This window comes from Aquarana catesbeiana, linkage group LG03 (assembly GCF_042186555.1).
Source record: "Aquarana catesbeiana isolate 2022-GZ linkage group LG03, ASM4218655v1, whole genome shotgun sequence".
Classification (NCBI taxonomy): Eukaryota; Metazoa; Chordata; class Amphibia; order Anura; family Ranidae; genus Aquarana; species Aquarana catesbeiana.
The window spans coordinates 578,521,288-578,533,548 of NC_133326.1; positions in this window are offsets into that span (position 1 = coordinate 578,521,288).

Below are 12,261 nucleotides of genomic sequence, written 5' to 3' on the forward strand. Positions count from 1 at the left end.
ATTCATACCCCTTGAAATCTTCCACATTTTGTCAAGTTACAACCAAAAACGTAAATGTATTTTATTGGGATTTTATGTGATAGACCAACACAAAGTGACACATAATTGTGATGTGGAAGGAAAATGATAAATGGTTTTCAACATTTTTTTACAAATAAATATGTGAAAAGCGTGGCGTGCATTTGTATTCAGCCCCCTTTACTCTGATACCCCCAACTAAAATCTAGTGGAACCAATTGCCCTTAGAAGTCACCTAATTAGTAAATATAGTCCACCTGTGTGTAATTTAATCTCAGTAAAAATACTGTGAAGCCCTCAGAGGTTTGTCAGAGAACCTTATTGAACAAACAGCATCATGAAGGCCAAGGAACACACCAGACAGGTCAGGGATAAAGTTGTAGAGAAGTTTAAAGCAGGGTTAGGTTATAAAAACATACCCCAAGCTTTGGACATCTCACGGAGGACTGTTCAATCCATCATCTGAAAATGGAAAGAGTATGGCACAACCGCAAACCTACTAAGACATGGCCGTCCACCTAAACTGACAGGCCGGACAAGGAGAGCGTTAAACAGATGAGCAGCCAAGAGGTCCATGGTAACACTGGAGGAGCTGCAGAGATCCACAGTTCAGGTGGGAGAATCTGTCCACAGGACAACTATTAGTCGTGCACTCCACAAATCTGGCCTTTATGGAAGAGTGGCAAGAAGAAAGCCATTGTTTAACCACTTCAGCCCCGGACCATTTGGCTGGCAAAAGACCAGAGTACTTTTTGCGATTCGGCACTGCGTCGCTTTAACTGACAATTGCGCAGCCGTGCGACGTGGCTCCCAAACAAAATTGATTTCCTTTTTTCCCACAAATAGAGCTTTCTTTTGGTGGTATTTGATCACCTCTGCGGTTTTTATTTTTTGCGCTATAAACAAAAAAAAGCGACAATTTTGAAAAAAAACACATTATTTTTTACTATAATAAATATCCCCAAAAATATATAAAAAAACATTTTTTTCCTCACTTGTAGGCCGATACGTATTCTTCTACATATTTTTGGTAAAAAAAAACGCAATAAGCATTTATTGATTGGTTTGTGCAAAAGTTATAGCGTCTACAAAATAGGGGATAGTTTTATGGCATTTTAATTAATTAATTATGGTGGACAGATCGGACACTTGTGCCGCTATTTTGGGACCATTCACATTTATAAAGCGATCAGTGCAATTAAAAATGCATTGAATAAATGTGGCTGAAAGTGAAGGGGTTGACCACTAAGGGGCGCTGTAGGGGTTAAGTGTGTCCTAGGGAGTGATTCTAACTGTGGGGGGCTAAGTGTGACACGACACTGATCACCGCTCCCGATTACAGGGAGCTGTGATCAGTGTCAGTGTCACTAGGCAGAACGGAAAAATGCTTGTTTACATCAGCATTTCCCCTTTCTTCCTCTCCATGAGACGATCGCGGGTATCCCCATGGACATCGAGTCCGCGGGACCCGCGATCACACTCACGGAGCTCTTGGCGCCCGCAAGCCGCTTCTTAGACGCTTCCAAGACGTGATTAACCTTGTCTCCGGGATCCCGCAATGTTCTCCCGCTGTGTTCGGCGGCCGGATCTTCCGCCCGATGCACTGTGTGCCCTGGCTTCCGTTCCCTGCGAGCATAGCGACGCAGGGGGGTGGAACCAGCTGCAAATTCAAATAGTATAAAACACAAACACAATGATACATTGTAATCCTATTGGATTACATTACTAAATAAAATAAAATTGACCTTAGTTTGCCCCCCAGTGCTTTGTCCAGTGCCCTTGCCTGCAGTTTTACTGTACTTTCTGTCTGGAAACTGCACCATCATGTCGGAGTACAAATGTTCTCTTATAATGAAATATCTGCATTTTCAAAATAATGAAGAATTTGATGAGACTTCTCATCCAGCTTCAAAACTGAAAAAAATTTGGGATCTATATCAAATTATTCTGAAAAATTTCCAGCAGACCTATGTACCAGACAGAGACGTCAGTATCGACGAAAGTCTAATGGCCTACAAAGAAAGACTTAGCTGGATACAGTACATCGCATCTAAGAGGGCACGATTTGGCATAAAATCATTCATGCTCTGTGAAGCCAGCACTGGTTACATATGGAATTCGGTCTTTACACCGTGAAAGGGACCAAATTCAATGAAAGATTCAGTAATTATGGAATGGCAACTGCTTCTGTTCTTACTTTGATTGAGCAATTGCTGAATCAGGGATACTGTGTAACCACAGATAATTTTTACACTTCTCCAGAACTCTATGAGTTCCTTCTACAACACAAGACGGATGCATACGGGACTGTTAGAGCTAACCGGCGTGACATGCCGCCAACCTTTGGCAATAAAAAGCTCAAGGCAGGAGAAATAGTTGCCTGGCAGAAAGGCAAAATGATGGCACTGAGATGGCGCGACAAAAAAGATGTGTGCCTAATGAGTACCATTCACAACACCTCTACTGTCATGGTATATACAAAAGGTGGAAAAGACGTAATGAAACCTCAAGTCGTAATGGACTACAACAACACCATGGGAGGTGTTGACAGAGCTGACCAGGCCATGACTTTTTATCCTGCTATGAGAAAGCAACAAAAAAAATATTACAACAAAATCTTCCGGCATCTTCTTGAACAGTGCCTGTGGAATGCTTTCATTCTTCTACAAAAAAAAGAGTGACAGGCCTATGGTTCATACGGACTTTGTTTGGAAAGTTGCCAAACCTATATTTCTCAAGTACCAAACACCAACCACTGTAAATAGATCTGGACTTCGTGCTGCTGGCGTTGTGAACTTGGAACGCCTGACAGGTCGACACTTTAAGGACCACATTCCACCAACGGAAAAGAAGGCAGCACCCACAAGGATGTGTGTGGTTTGTTGCTCTAAACGTGACGACACAGGAAGAAAAATCAGAAAAGAAACCTGGTTCTACTGTCCTGACTGTGACGTCGGACTTTGTGCTGTACCCTGTTTTAAAATTTTCCATACCCGAGACGTTTACTGAAGCAATATGACTACTAATATTGCACTCTTGTTTGGCCAAAAAAATGTCAGTGTTTTTGATTATATTATTTACTAAAATGTATTGAATAAAAAGTATTATTACTATTATATTATTATTATTGTTATTTAATATATTATAATTTATGATTTTGTGTTTCAAACTTTATCATACCCAGGATGTCTACTAGACTCTTGTTTGGACAGATTTCAGTTATTCCTAAGAATTACAGGCCTACAATATAAAACGCCAAATGCAAAATAATTGTACCGCTTTCAGCACCTAAAATCTGAAATAATCATACCGCCAGGGAGGTTAAAGGGCAACGTACAGGTACATTAATATGCCTGTACGTGCCCTTCTGTCGACGTATATCGGCGTGAGCCGGTCGGCAAGCGGTTAAAGAAAGCCATAAGAAGTCCTGTTTGCAGTGTGCAAAAAGCCATGTGGGGGACACAGAAAACATGTAGAAGAAGGTGCTCTAGTCAGATGAGACCAAAATTTAACTTTTTACATCACCGCGTTCTTGACGTTCAGAATTTCCGACAGTGTGACTGTGTGTATGCAAGACAAGTTTGAGCCAACATCAGTCGGAAAAAATCCATGGATTTTGTTGTCGGAATATCCGATCAATGTCCGATCGTATGTACAGGGCATTAGAGTCTGCAAAATACTTGAGACTGGTTTGGAGGTTCATACTCCAGCAGGACAACAACCCTAAACATACAGCCAGAGCTACAATGGAATGGTTTCGATCAAAGCATATTCATGTGTTAGAATGGCCCAGTCAAAGTCCAGACCTAAATCCAATTGAGAATCTGTGGCAAGACTTGAAAATTGCTGTTCACAGACGCTCTCCATTCAATCAAAGAAGAATGGGCAAAAATGTCACTCCTTAGATATGCAAAGCTGGTAGAGACATTCCCAAAAACACTTGCAGCTGTAATTGCAGTGAAAAGGTGGTTCTACAAAGTATTGACTCAGGGGGGCTGAATACAAATGCACGCCACACTTTTCACATATTTATTTGTAAAAAAGTTTGAAAACCATTTATCATTTTCCTTCCACTTCACAATTATGTGCCACTTTGTGTTGGTCTATCACAGTGATGGCGAACCTTAGCACCCCAGATGTTTTGGAACTACATTTCCCATCATGCTCATGCACTCTGCAGTGTAGTTGAGCATCATGTGAAATGTAGTTCCAAAACATCTGGGGTGCCAAGGTTCGCCATCACTGGTCTATTAAATAAAATCCCAATAAAATCCATTTTTGTTTTTGGTTGTAACATGACAAAATGTGGAAAATTTCAGGTGGTATGAATACTTTTTCAAGGCACTGTAACCTCTGCCCATTTGTTAAAAAAAAAAAAAAAAAAAAGTAACCTCTGCCTATGTATGTTTTTCATCAGTTCCCTTAATAAATCTCCATTTTTTTTTTTTTTTGTATTGGAGTGCACCTTTAGGTTTTACAGCGTTGTCTAGCTTGAAGCTGTGACGTATTAATCACTCTGCTATTTTTACACCACTTAGTGACAGATCAGACTTAATGTGCATCCTGACATCGTACAGCTGATGCAGTTTATCAAGATTTCAGCCCAATCTCTGATGTGATCACGAGACATTTTGTTCTGGAGCTGCCAGTGATGGGTGATGGGGAGAAGTTCACGTTCTCCAGGAAGATGGAACAAATGAAATGAGCAGCTGAAAGGCACAGATGGCTAAAGAGGCAGGACATTTACCACTAGCTGGTAAAACAGATAACAGAAGGCCTGGAAAAAGAAGGAGAATATCCGTCCAAATGCAACTCTGGGATATTAGAAATAAGGGGGGCCTTGAAACAGCAAAGAATTGTTGCTTTAGTATCTCTCCAGAACAAACACTTACGAAGGGCACCATAGCAACCGATTAATATTTTACTTTTTTCTCCAAGCAGATCTTTTTAAGACCGCTTAAATTTTTTTTTTTTTTTTTTTTACAAGCACTTCCAAAATAACAAAAAGCTGCATCTTCAAAGACAACCACTTTATCTCTGATACTTTGTTTTAATCTATATCAGATAAATTAATGAGAAACTGCAACTGTTATTCAATTTAATTGTTTTCATTAGGAATCCACTGTTCAAGGCCTCTTCACACTTATGTGTCTTGGCAATGAGTAATAAAATATATGTTAACACGCGTTGCCACAATCATAGGTATGCACAGCCTATTGCATTAGAGTGTTCACCTCAAAGTTCAAACACGTGTATGTGTGCATGTGCATATATACTGACAGTGTTAGTACAGCAGTGGACAGTGTCAGTAGGGCAGTGGATGGTGTGAGTAGTTTTTATTCGTATTACTTTTTATAATTTTTAGTTTTTTATAATTTTTTTTTTTTTTAATTATTTTTATAAAATTCTTTTAGGAGCCCCGTTAGGGGGCCTTGGTGAAATATCAGTGGTTTAAACAGGTAGAATCTGGGCCACACAAGGTGATTAGGGTGTGCCCAGGCACCCCTGGCATACCCTGTGCGCACGCCTATGGCCACAATGCATGGAAAAAAATGCCTACTCTATGGGGGTTATTTACGAAAGGCAAATCCACTTTGCACTACAAGTGCAGTCGCTGTAGATCTGAGGGGGACATCTAAGGAAAATAAAAAACAGCATTTTTGCTTGCACATGATTGGATGATAAAATCAGCAGAGCTTCCCCTCAGATCTACAGCGACTGCACTTACAAGTGCACTTGTTGTGCAGAATGGATTTCCCTTTAGTAAATCAACCCCTATGTGTGGTTCATTGTGAATGGCACCCCAACACAGTAGAGAGCAACGCATATCACCCCACCACAACACCTATACCAAGCACTGTGGTGCACTTTGTTTTGACGGAAGGGTCAGGCATGTGGTTTTTTTTTTTTTTGCTTTTTTTTTTTTTGCATTCGCAGCCTATTTATAATAAACCTTGGTCTGTACTAATGGTTGGGAACCGACGGGAGCAGCTCCCAATCCTGTGACCACTGTTACAGCCGATCACAGTGGTAACATTATTAGGCAGACCTTCCTGACCCCGGGTTTATTAGCCCAGTTAAAGGAACAAAAAAGGGGTCTAGAAAAATGACTTTGCCCTCTTTAAACCCTTCCCCCACTCCACAGCAAGAACCTCCCCTTTTTTAAATTGTACTTTTTTTTGTTTGCACATCGTGGCTTGCAACCCCATACTTGCGAGAATGACATGCTGTGCTCCTGTTCCCTTATTGGTGTGCATGTCACATATCCCAGGAGGCCTTCAATTCATGGAAAAAGGAGGAGGGCTGGCAGTGCATTATCAGGGGTGGTGGCCTGGACTTCGAAGAGACAACTGCCTCCCGATTGGCATCAAAAAGAAAATGGTGGTGCAGGGCCCAGGTGGCTGGAGTGGAGAAGCGAATTGCAGCAGAACAAAGCTGGATCTGCTGGACAAGTGAGTATGTGATTTGAAGACAGCACAGCATTAGGCGAGAAGGAATACAAAAAAAAATGGAGGGTGAGGGGGAAATTCCTCTTTAACGTATGAGCATTAACGCACCACACGGGAATGCTTTGGTGTGAATAGGCTATCATTTTGTAATGCTATTCACTGTAATCATGCTAGCCAGAAACTGACACAATAGTTCTGATATGTTAACCTCCCTGGCGGTTTTCCCGAGTGTGGCTCGGGGTTAAATTCCAGTACCATTAGCGGTAACCCCGAGCCACACTCGGGATTACATTTCAGGATCCTGGTGCAGTATACCTACCTTGTCCCCAGGATCCTGCGATGTCCCCCGCTGTGTCTGCGGGCTCTGTTCTCCACCCCGATGTCTTGTGTGCCGGGCTCCGTTCCCTGCGAGCATAGCGACGCACAGGTGTGGAGCCCAGCAGCAAATTCAAAAAATTACTGTATGAAATCATTTCACATCCCTTTTGTCCCTAGTGCTTTGTCCAATGCCCTGCATGCAGTTTTATATTATATATACTGTTCTTTCTGCCTGGAAACTTGAGATTTTCCATAGCAAATAAAAAGTGTCCCTTTACATCAAAAGTGGTTTTAGATCAGCTAGAAAACAGCGATAGTAAATTAGAACACTTGCAGAACTGAGTGATAGTGAATCGTGGGGAAATTAATTTTATTATTATTATTATTTTTTATTATTATTTATACTTATTTATTATATTATAATTTATGATTTTGTGTTTCAAACTTTATCATACCCGGGATATCTACTAGACTCTTGTTTGGACAGGTTTAAGTGTGTTATTGCTAAGAATTACAGGCCTACAATATAAAACGCCAAATTTCTATGTAAAACAATTGTACCACTTTGAGACGCAAAAATCTGACATAATCATACCGCCAGGGAGGCTACAGTAGAATTTCCTAACACCTATGCTGACTAACCTGTGTAAAAAAGATACTTAACTATTTTAAGCTCGCTCTGGTCTAGTCACATGATCCCCTCCCCTGTGTCAACCAGCAGTGGTTACAGGGGAGAGGAGGGAGTGCCAACAACTGATGGGCCATAGTACACCAGGACAGGGGGGGGATCAGAAGGGGCATGTGCCCTGGGCACAATGTGCTAGCATGCAGGGGGAGGGCCCCAGTGGGCTGCTATAGTGCACTTGCTCACATCTCCTGTGGGGTGCCCCTGGATCCCCAGCACAGCTATCACCAGCACTGTGAAAGCTGGCATCTGTCCCTGCTTCCTGCATGTTGTTGCGACATGTAATGTCAGCGCCGAGGGAAAATTGCCCTAGGCTTCTCTTCAGCTCTGATGTGTCTTATGACAGAACACAAGGAGGAGCCTGGGAGGTAGGAAGATTTGTACTGGGAGAGGGAATGGGGGGAAATAAGAGGATTTGTGTTGGGGTGATATTTGGAGGAAGAGCAAGGGGGGGGGATTTGTGCTTGGGGAAGGATTGAATAAAGGGATTTGTGCTAGAAGGAGGGGCTTGGGGGAGAAGGAACTATGCTGGGAGGGGGGATTTGGGAAAGGATGTAAGAGGATGTATGCTAGAAATAGGGTTTTGGAGGAGGGGGATTTGTGCTGGGAGGGGGGATGGGGCAGGTAAGAGGATTTGTGCTAAAAGAAGGGGTTGGGGAGGAGGATTTATGCTGGGAGGGTAGGAGGATTTTTACTGGGAGGGGGCATTTAGGTGGGGGAATTTGAGGATTTGTGCTAGAAGGAGGGATTGGATGGGAGTATATGTGCTATGGGGATGATTTGGGGGATAAAAGGATTTGTACCATAAGTGGGTTATACTAAGGGGGGGGGGGGGTTGGGGATGGAAAAGAGTCCATGCTTAGAAGGCAAGAAAGGATTTGTGCTTGGAGGGGGGATTGCAGAAAGAGAATTTGTGCTGGGAGGGCTGCGTGTGCAGATTAGTGCTGGATTGTTTTAGATGAAAAGGAGTGCTTATTTTTGTTGAAAGGGTAAAATGGGGGAGAGCATCACTTGTGGGGGGAAATTTTTTCCTCTACAGACCCTTACACTGTACACACCCCAGACTCCTGCACTCTTTTTATTTTGTACTCCTGACACAGTTTGCCATCTCCGCCCTGGGCATTGGATGACACTGAGTCATAGCAACCCTAATCATTTATTATTTATATAAAGTGTATTATTTACTGTCTGTGTCACTTTGGGGGGAGTTACCTTAACTTTCTTTCCCAGACACAACAGGAAGTGAAAGAAAATCTCTGCAAAGCAAGGGGAAATCCCCTCTTAGACAGTTGTCACTGAAACAAGTATTCCCGCTGGAAGAATTACCCACACCTTTTGTTCTGGGGACAACTCTAATGCCCCGTACACACGGTCGGATTTTCCGATGGAAAATATGTGATAGGACCTTGCTGTCGGAAATTCCGACCGTGTGTGGGCTCCATCACACATTTTCCATCGGATTTTCCGACACACAAAGTTTGAGAGCAGGATATAAAATTTTCCGACAACAAAATCCGTTGTCGGAAATTCCGATCGTGTGTACACAAATCCGACGGACAAAGTGCCACGCATGCTCAGAATAAATTAAGAGATGAAAGCTATTGGCTACTGCCCCGTTTATAGTCCCGACGTACGTGTTTTACGTCACCGCGTTTAGAACGATCGGATTTTCCGACAACTTTGTGTGACCGTGTGTATGCAAGACAAGTTTGAGCCAACATTCGTCGGAAAAAATCCTAGGATTTTGTTGTCGGAATGTCCGAACAAAGTCCGACCGTGTGTACAGGGCATAAGGCTCCATTCACACCCAGGATATTTAAATTGTGGGCGTAATCGCTACAATTCTGCCTGCGATTCCAGAATTGTGGCAAAATGGGACACGTTTGCGATTTCATTACTTGTTAATGGCACCCCAATCACAGATGCGATTTTGCCACGGTCGACGCATGATAAATCGCGCTGCAATTGTGGAAAAATCGCAACGTGCAACACTGTCGCCCAAATGAAGCTCCAGCTTCTTTTTGAGCGACAAGCTTCCACCCGTGATTCAAATCGCCTAGGTGTGAATGGAGCCTGAAATTCTAAGATTCCCTTCACTTTCTGTTTCAGTGACAATGGTCATTATGACAAAGACAGAGGGTGAATCTACCTGACTGGAACACAGACACCAATAAAAAGCTGACATAGAGGACACAGGCTGCTGGGTTTTGATCTGATTAGAGACCTGGCAGGGTCTTTTTTTTTGGCATGCTTTATAGTGATAAAACCTTTTTCATAAAAAAATCTGATTGTACTTACCATTTTTCCTGCAGTCTTCAGGGTGTTCCAGTGACGTCATAGGTCCTTTCACTTCTCCTCTGTCTAGCCTAGGAGTACTATAAGCCCAGTTTAATGTGATGACATCCCCTAGGGGGTGTGCCTGACACAGCTTGGGCTCCCTGAAGTGGGTTGGATAATGCGGAGTGTCATTCACACAAGAAGAGGGCACCTGATCGAAGAGCAGTGAGTGTGTAAGGGACAACGCTGAAGAGGAGGTGTTTATTGAAGCAAGTACTGTTTTTATAGCTGCTGGGTAAGTGATTTTTAAAAAATGTTTTTTAACCACTTGGCTACAGGGCACTTTTACCCTCTTCCTGCCCAGGCCAATTTTCAGCTTTCAGCGCTGTCACACTTTGAATGACAATTGCGCAGTCATGAAACCATCTGCCTTTACAACTCCTTTAAATGATATTGCAGCTTGCTGAATTAAGGTCAGCAAGGGGAATTTACTAAGGCTGGAGCAGATAGAATCTGGAACAGCTGTGTTTGCAACCAATTACTGTCTAGCTTTTTATTTTAAAAGCTTATCTGGACAAACTGAAGTTTGGCTTACTGTTTTACTCTACACAGCTTATTAATATATACAGTACTTATTGGTTTACTATACAAAGCTGCTCCAGATTCTTTCTGCTCCTTTTTTTAGTAAATTCCCCCCAATTTATTTTTAGTATGCAGTATAGTGGCCTATAGAAATAAGCGGACATTTTTCTCCTCCTCAAGATAAGTGTCATTGGCATCCTCTGCCAGCACATCTCCTCTCTTCTTCTCACCCCCTCCGTATTGGCATAACCACGTAAGGTTGGCAGAGCTGCCCTAGCAGGGTTTATAACACACTCAGCAACAAACGGGAGATTTGCTGCCCTGGGGGCGGTTGGATGATTGCAAATTTGATCATCCTCTAAAGTCTATGGGTAGCCTTGCTATTATATATAGTTACATAGTAGGTGAGGTTGAAAAAAGACACAAGTCCATCAAGTCCAACCTATGTGTGATTATGTGTCAGTATTACATTGTATATCCCTGTATGCTGCGGTCATTCAGGTGCTTATCTAATAGTTTCTTGAAGCTATCAATGCTCCCCGCTGAGACCACCGCCTGTGGAAGGGAATTCCACATCCTTGACGCTCTTACAGTAAAGAACCCTCTACGTAGTTTAAGATTAAACCTCTTTTCTTCTAATTTTAATGAGTGGCCACGAGTCTTGTTAAACTCTCTTCTCCAAAAAAGTTTTATTTCTATTGTGGGGTCACCAGTACGGTATTTGTATATTGAAATTATATCCCCTCTCAAGCGTCTCTCTCCAGAGAGAATAAGTTCAGTGCTCGCAACCTTTCCTCATAACTAAGATCCTCCAGACCCTTTATTAGCTTTGTTGCCCTTCTTTGTACTCGCTCCATTTCCAGTACATCCTTCCTGAGGACTGGTGCCCAGAACTGGACAGCATACTCTAGGTGGGGCCGGACCAGAGTCTTGTAGAGTGGGAGAATTATCGTTTTATCTCTGGAGTTGATCCCCTTTTTAATGCATGCCAATATTCTGTTTGCTTTGTTAGCAGCAGCTTGGCATTGCATGCCATTGCTGAGCCTATTATCTACTAGGACCCTCAGGTCCTTTTCCATCCAAGATTCCCCCAGAGGTTCTCCCCCCAGTGTATAGATTGCATTCATATTTTTGCCACCCAAATGCATTATTTTACATTTTTCTACATTGAACCTCATTTGCCATGTAGTTGCCCACCCCATTAATTTGTTCAGATCTTTTTGCAAGGTTTCCACATCCTGCGGAGAAGTTATTGCCCTGCTTAAATTAGTATCGTCTGCAAATACAGAGATTGAACTGTTTATCCCATCCTCCAGGTCGTTTATGAACAAATTAAATAGGATTGGTCCCAGCACAGAACCCTGGGGAACCCCACTACCCACTCCTGACCATTCCGAGTACTCACCATTTATCACCACCTGCTGAACTCGCCCTTGTAGCCAGTTTTCAATCCATGTACTCACCCTATGGTCCATGCCAACGGACCTTATTTTGTACAGTAAACGTTTATGGGGAACTGTGTCAAATGCTTTTGCAAAATCCAGATACACCACGTCTACGGGCCTTCCTTTATCTAGATGGCAACTCACCTCCTCATAGAAGGTTAGTAGATTGGTTTGGCAGGAACGATTCTTCATGAATCCATGCTGATTACTGCTAATGATGCCGTTCTCATTACTATCTTGTATTTAGTCCCTTATCATCCCCTCCAAGAGTTTACATACTATTGATGTTAGGCTAACTGGTCTGTAATTCCCAGGGATGTGTTTTGGGCCCTTTTTAAATATTGGTGCTACATTGGCTTTTCTCCAATCAGCTGGTACCATTCCAGTCAGTAGACTGTAAAATTTAGGAACAATGGTCTGGCAATCACTTTACTGAGTTCCCTAAGTACCCTCGGATGTAAGCCATCTGGTCCCGGTGATTTATTTA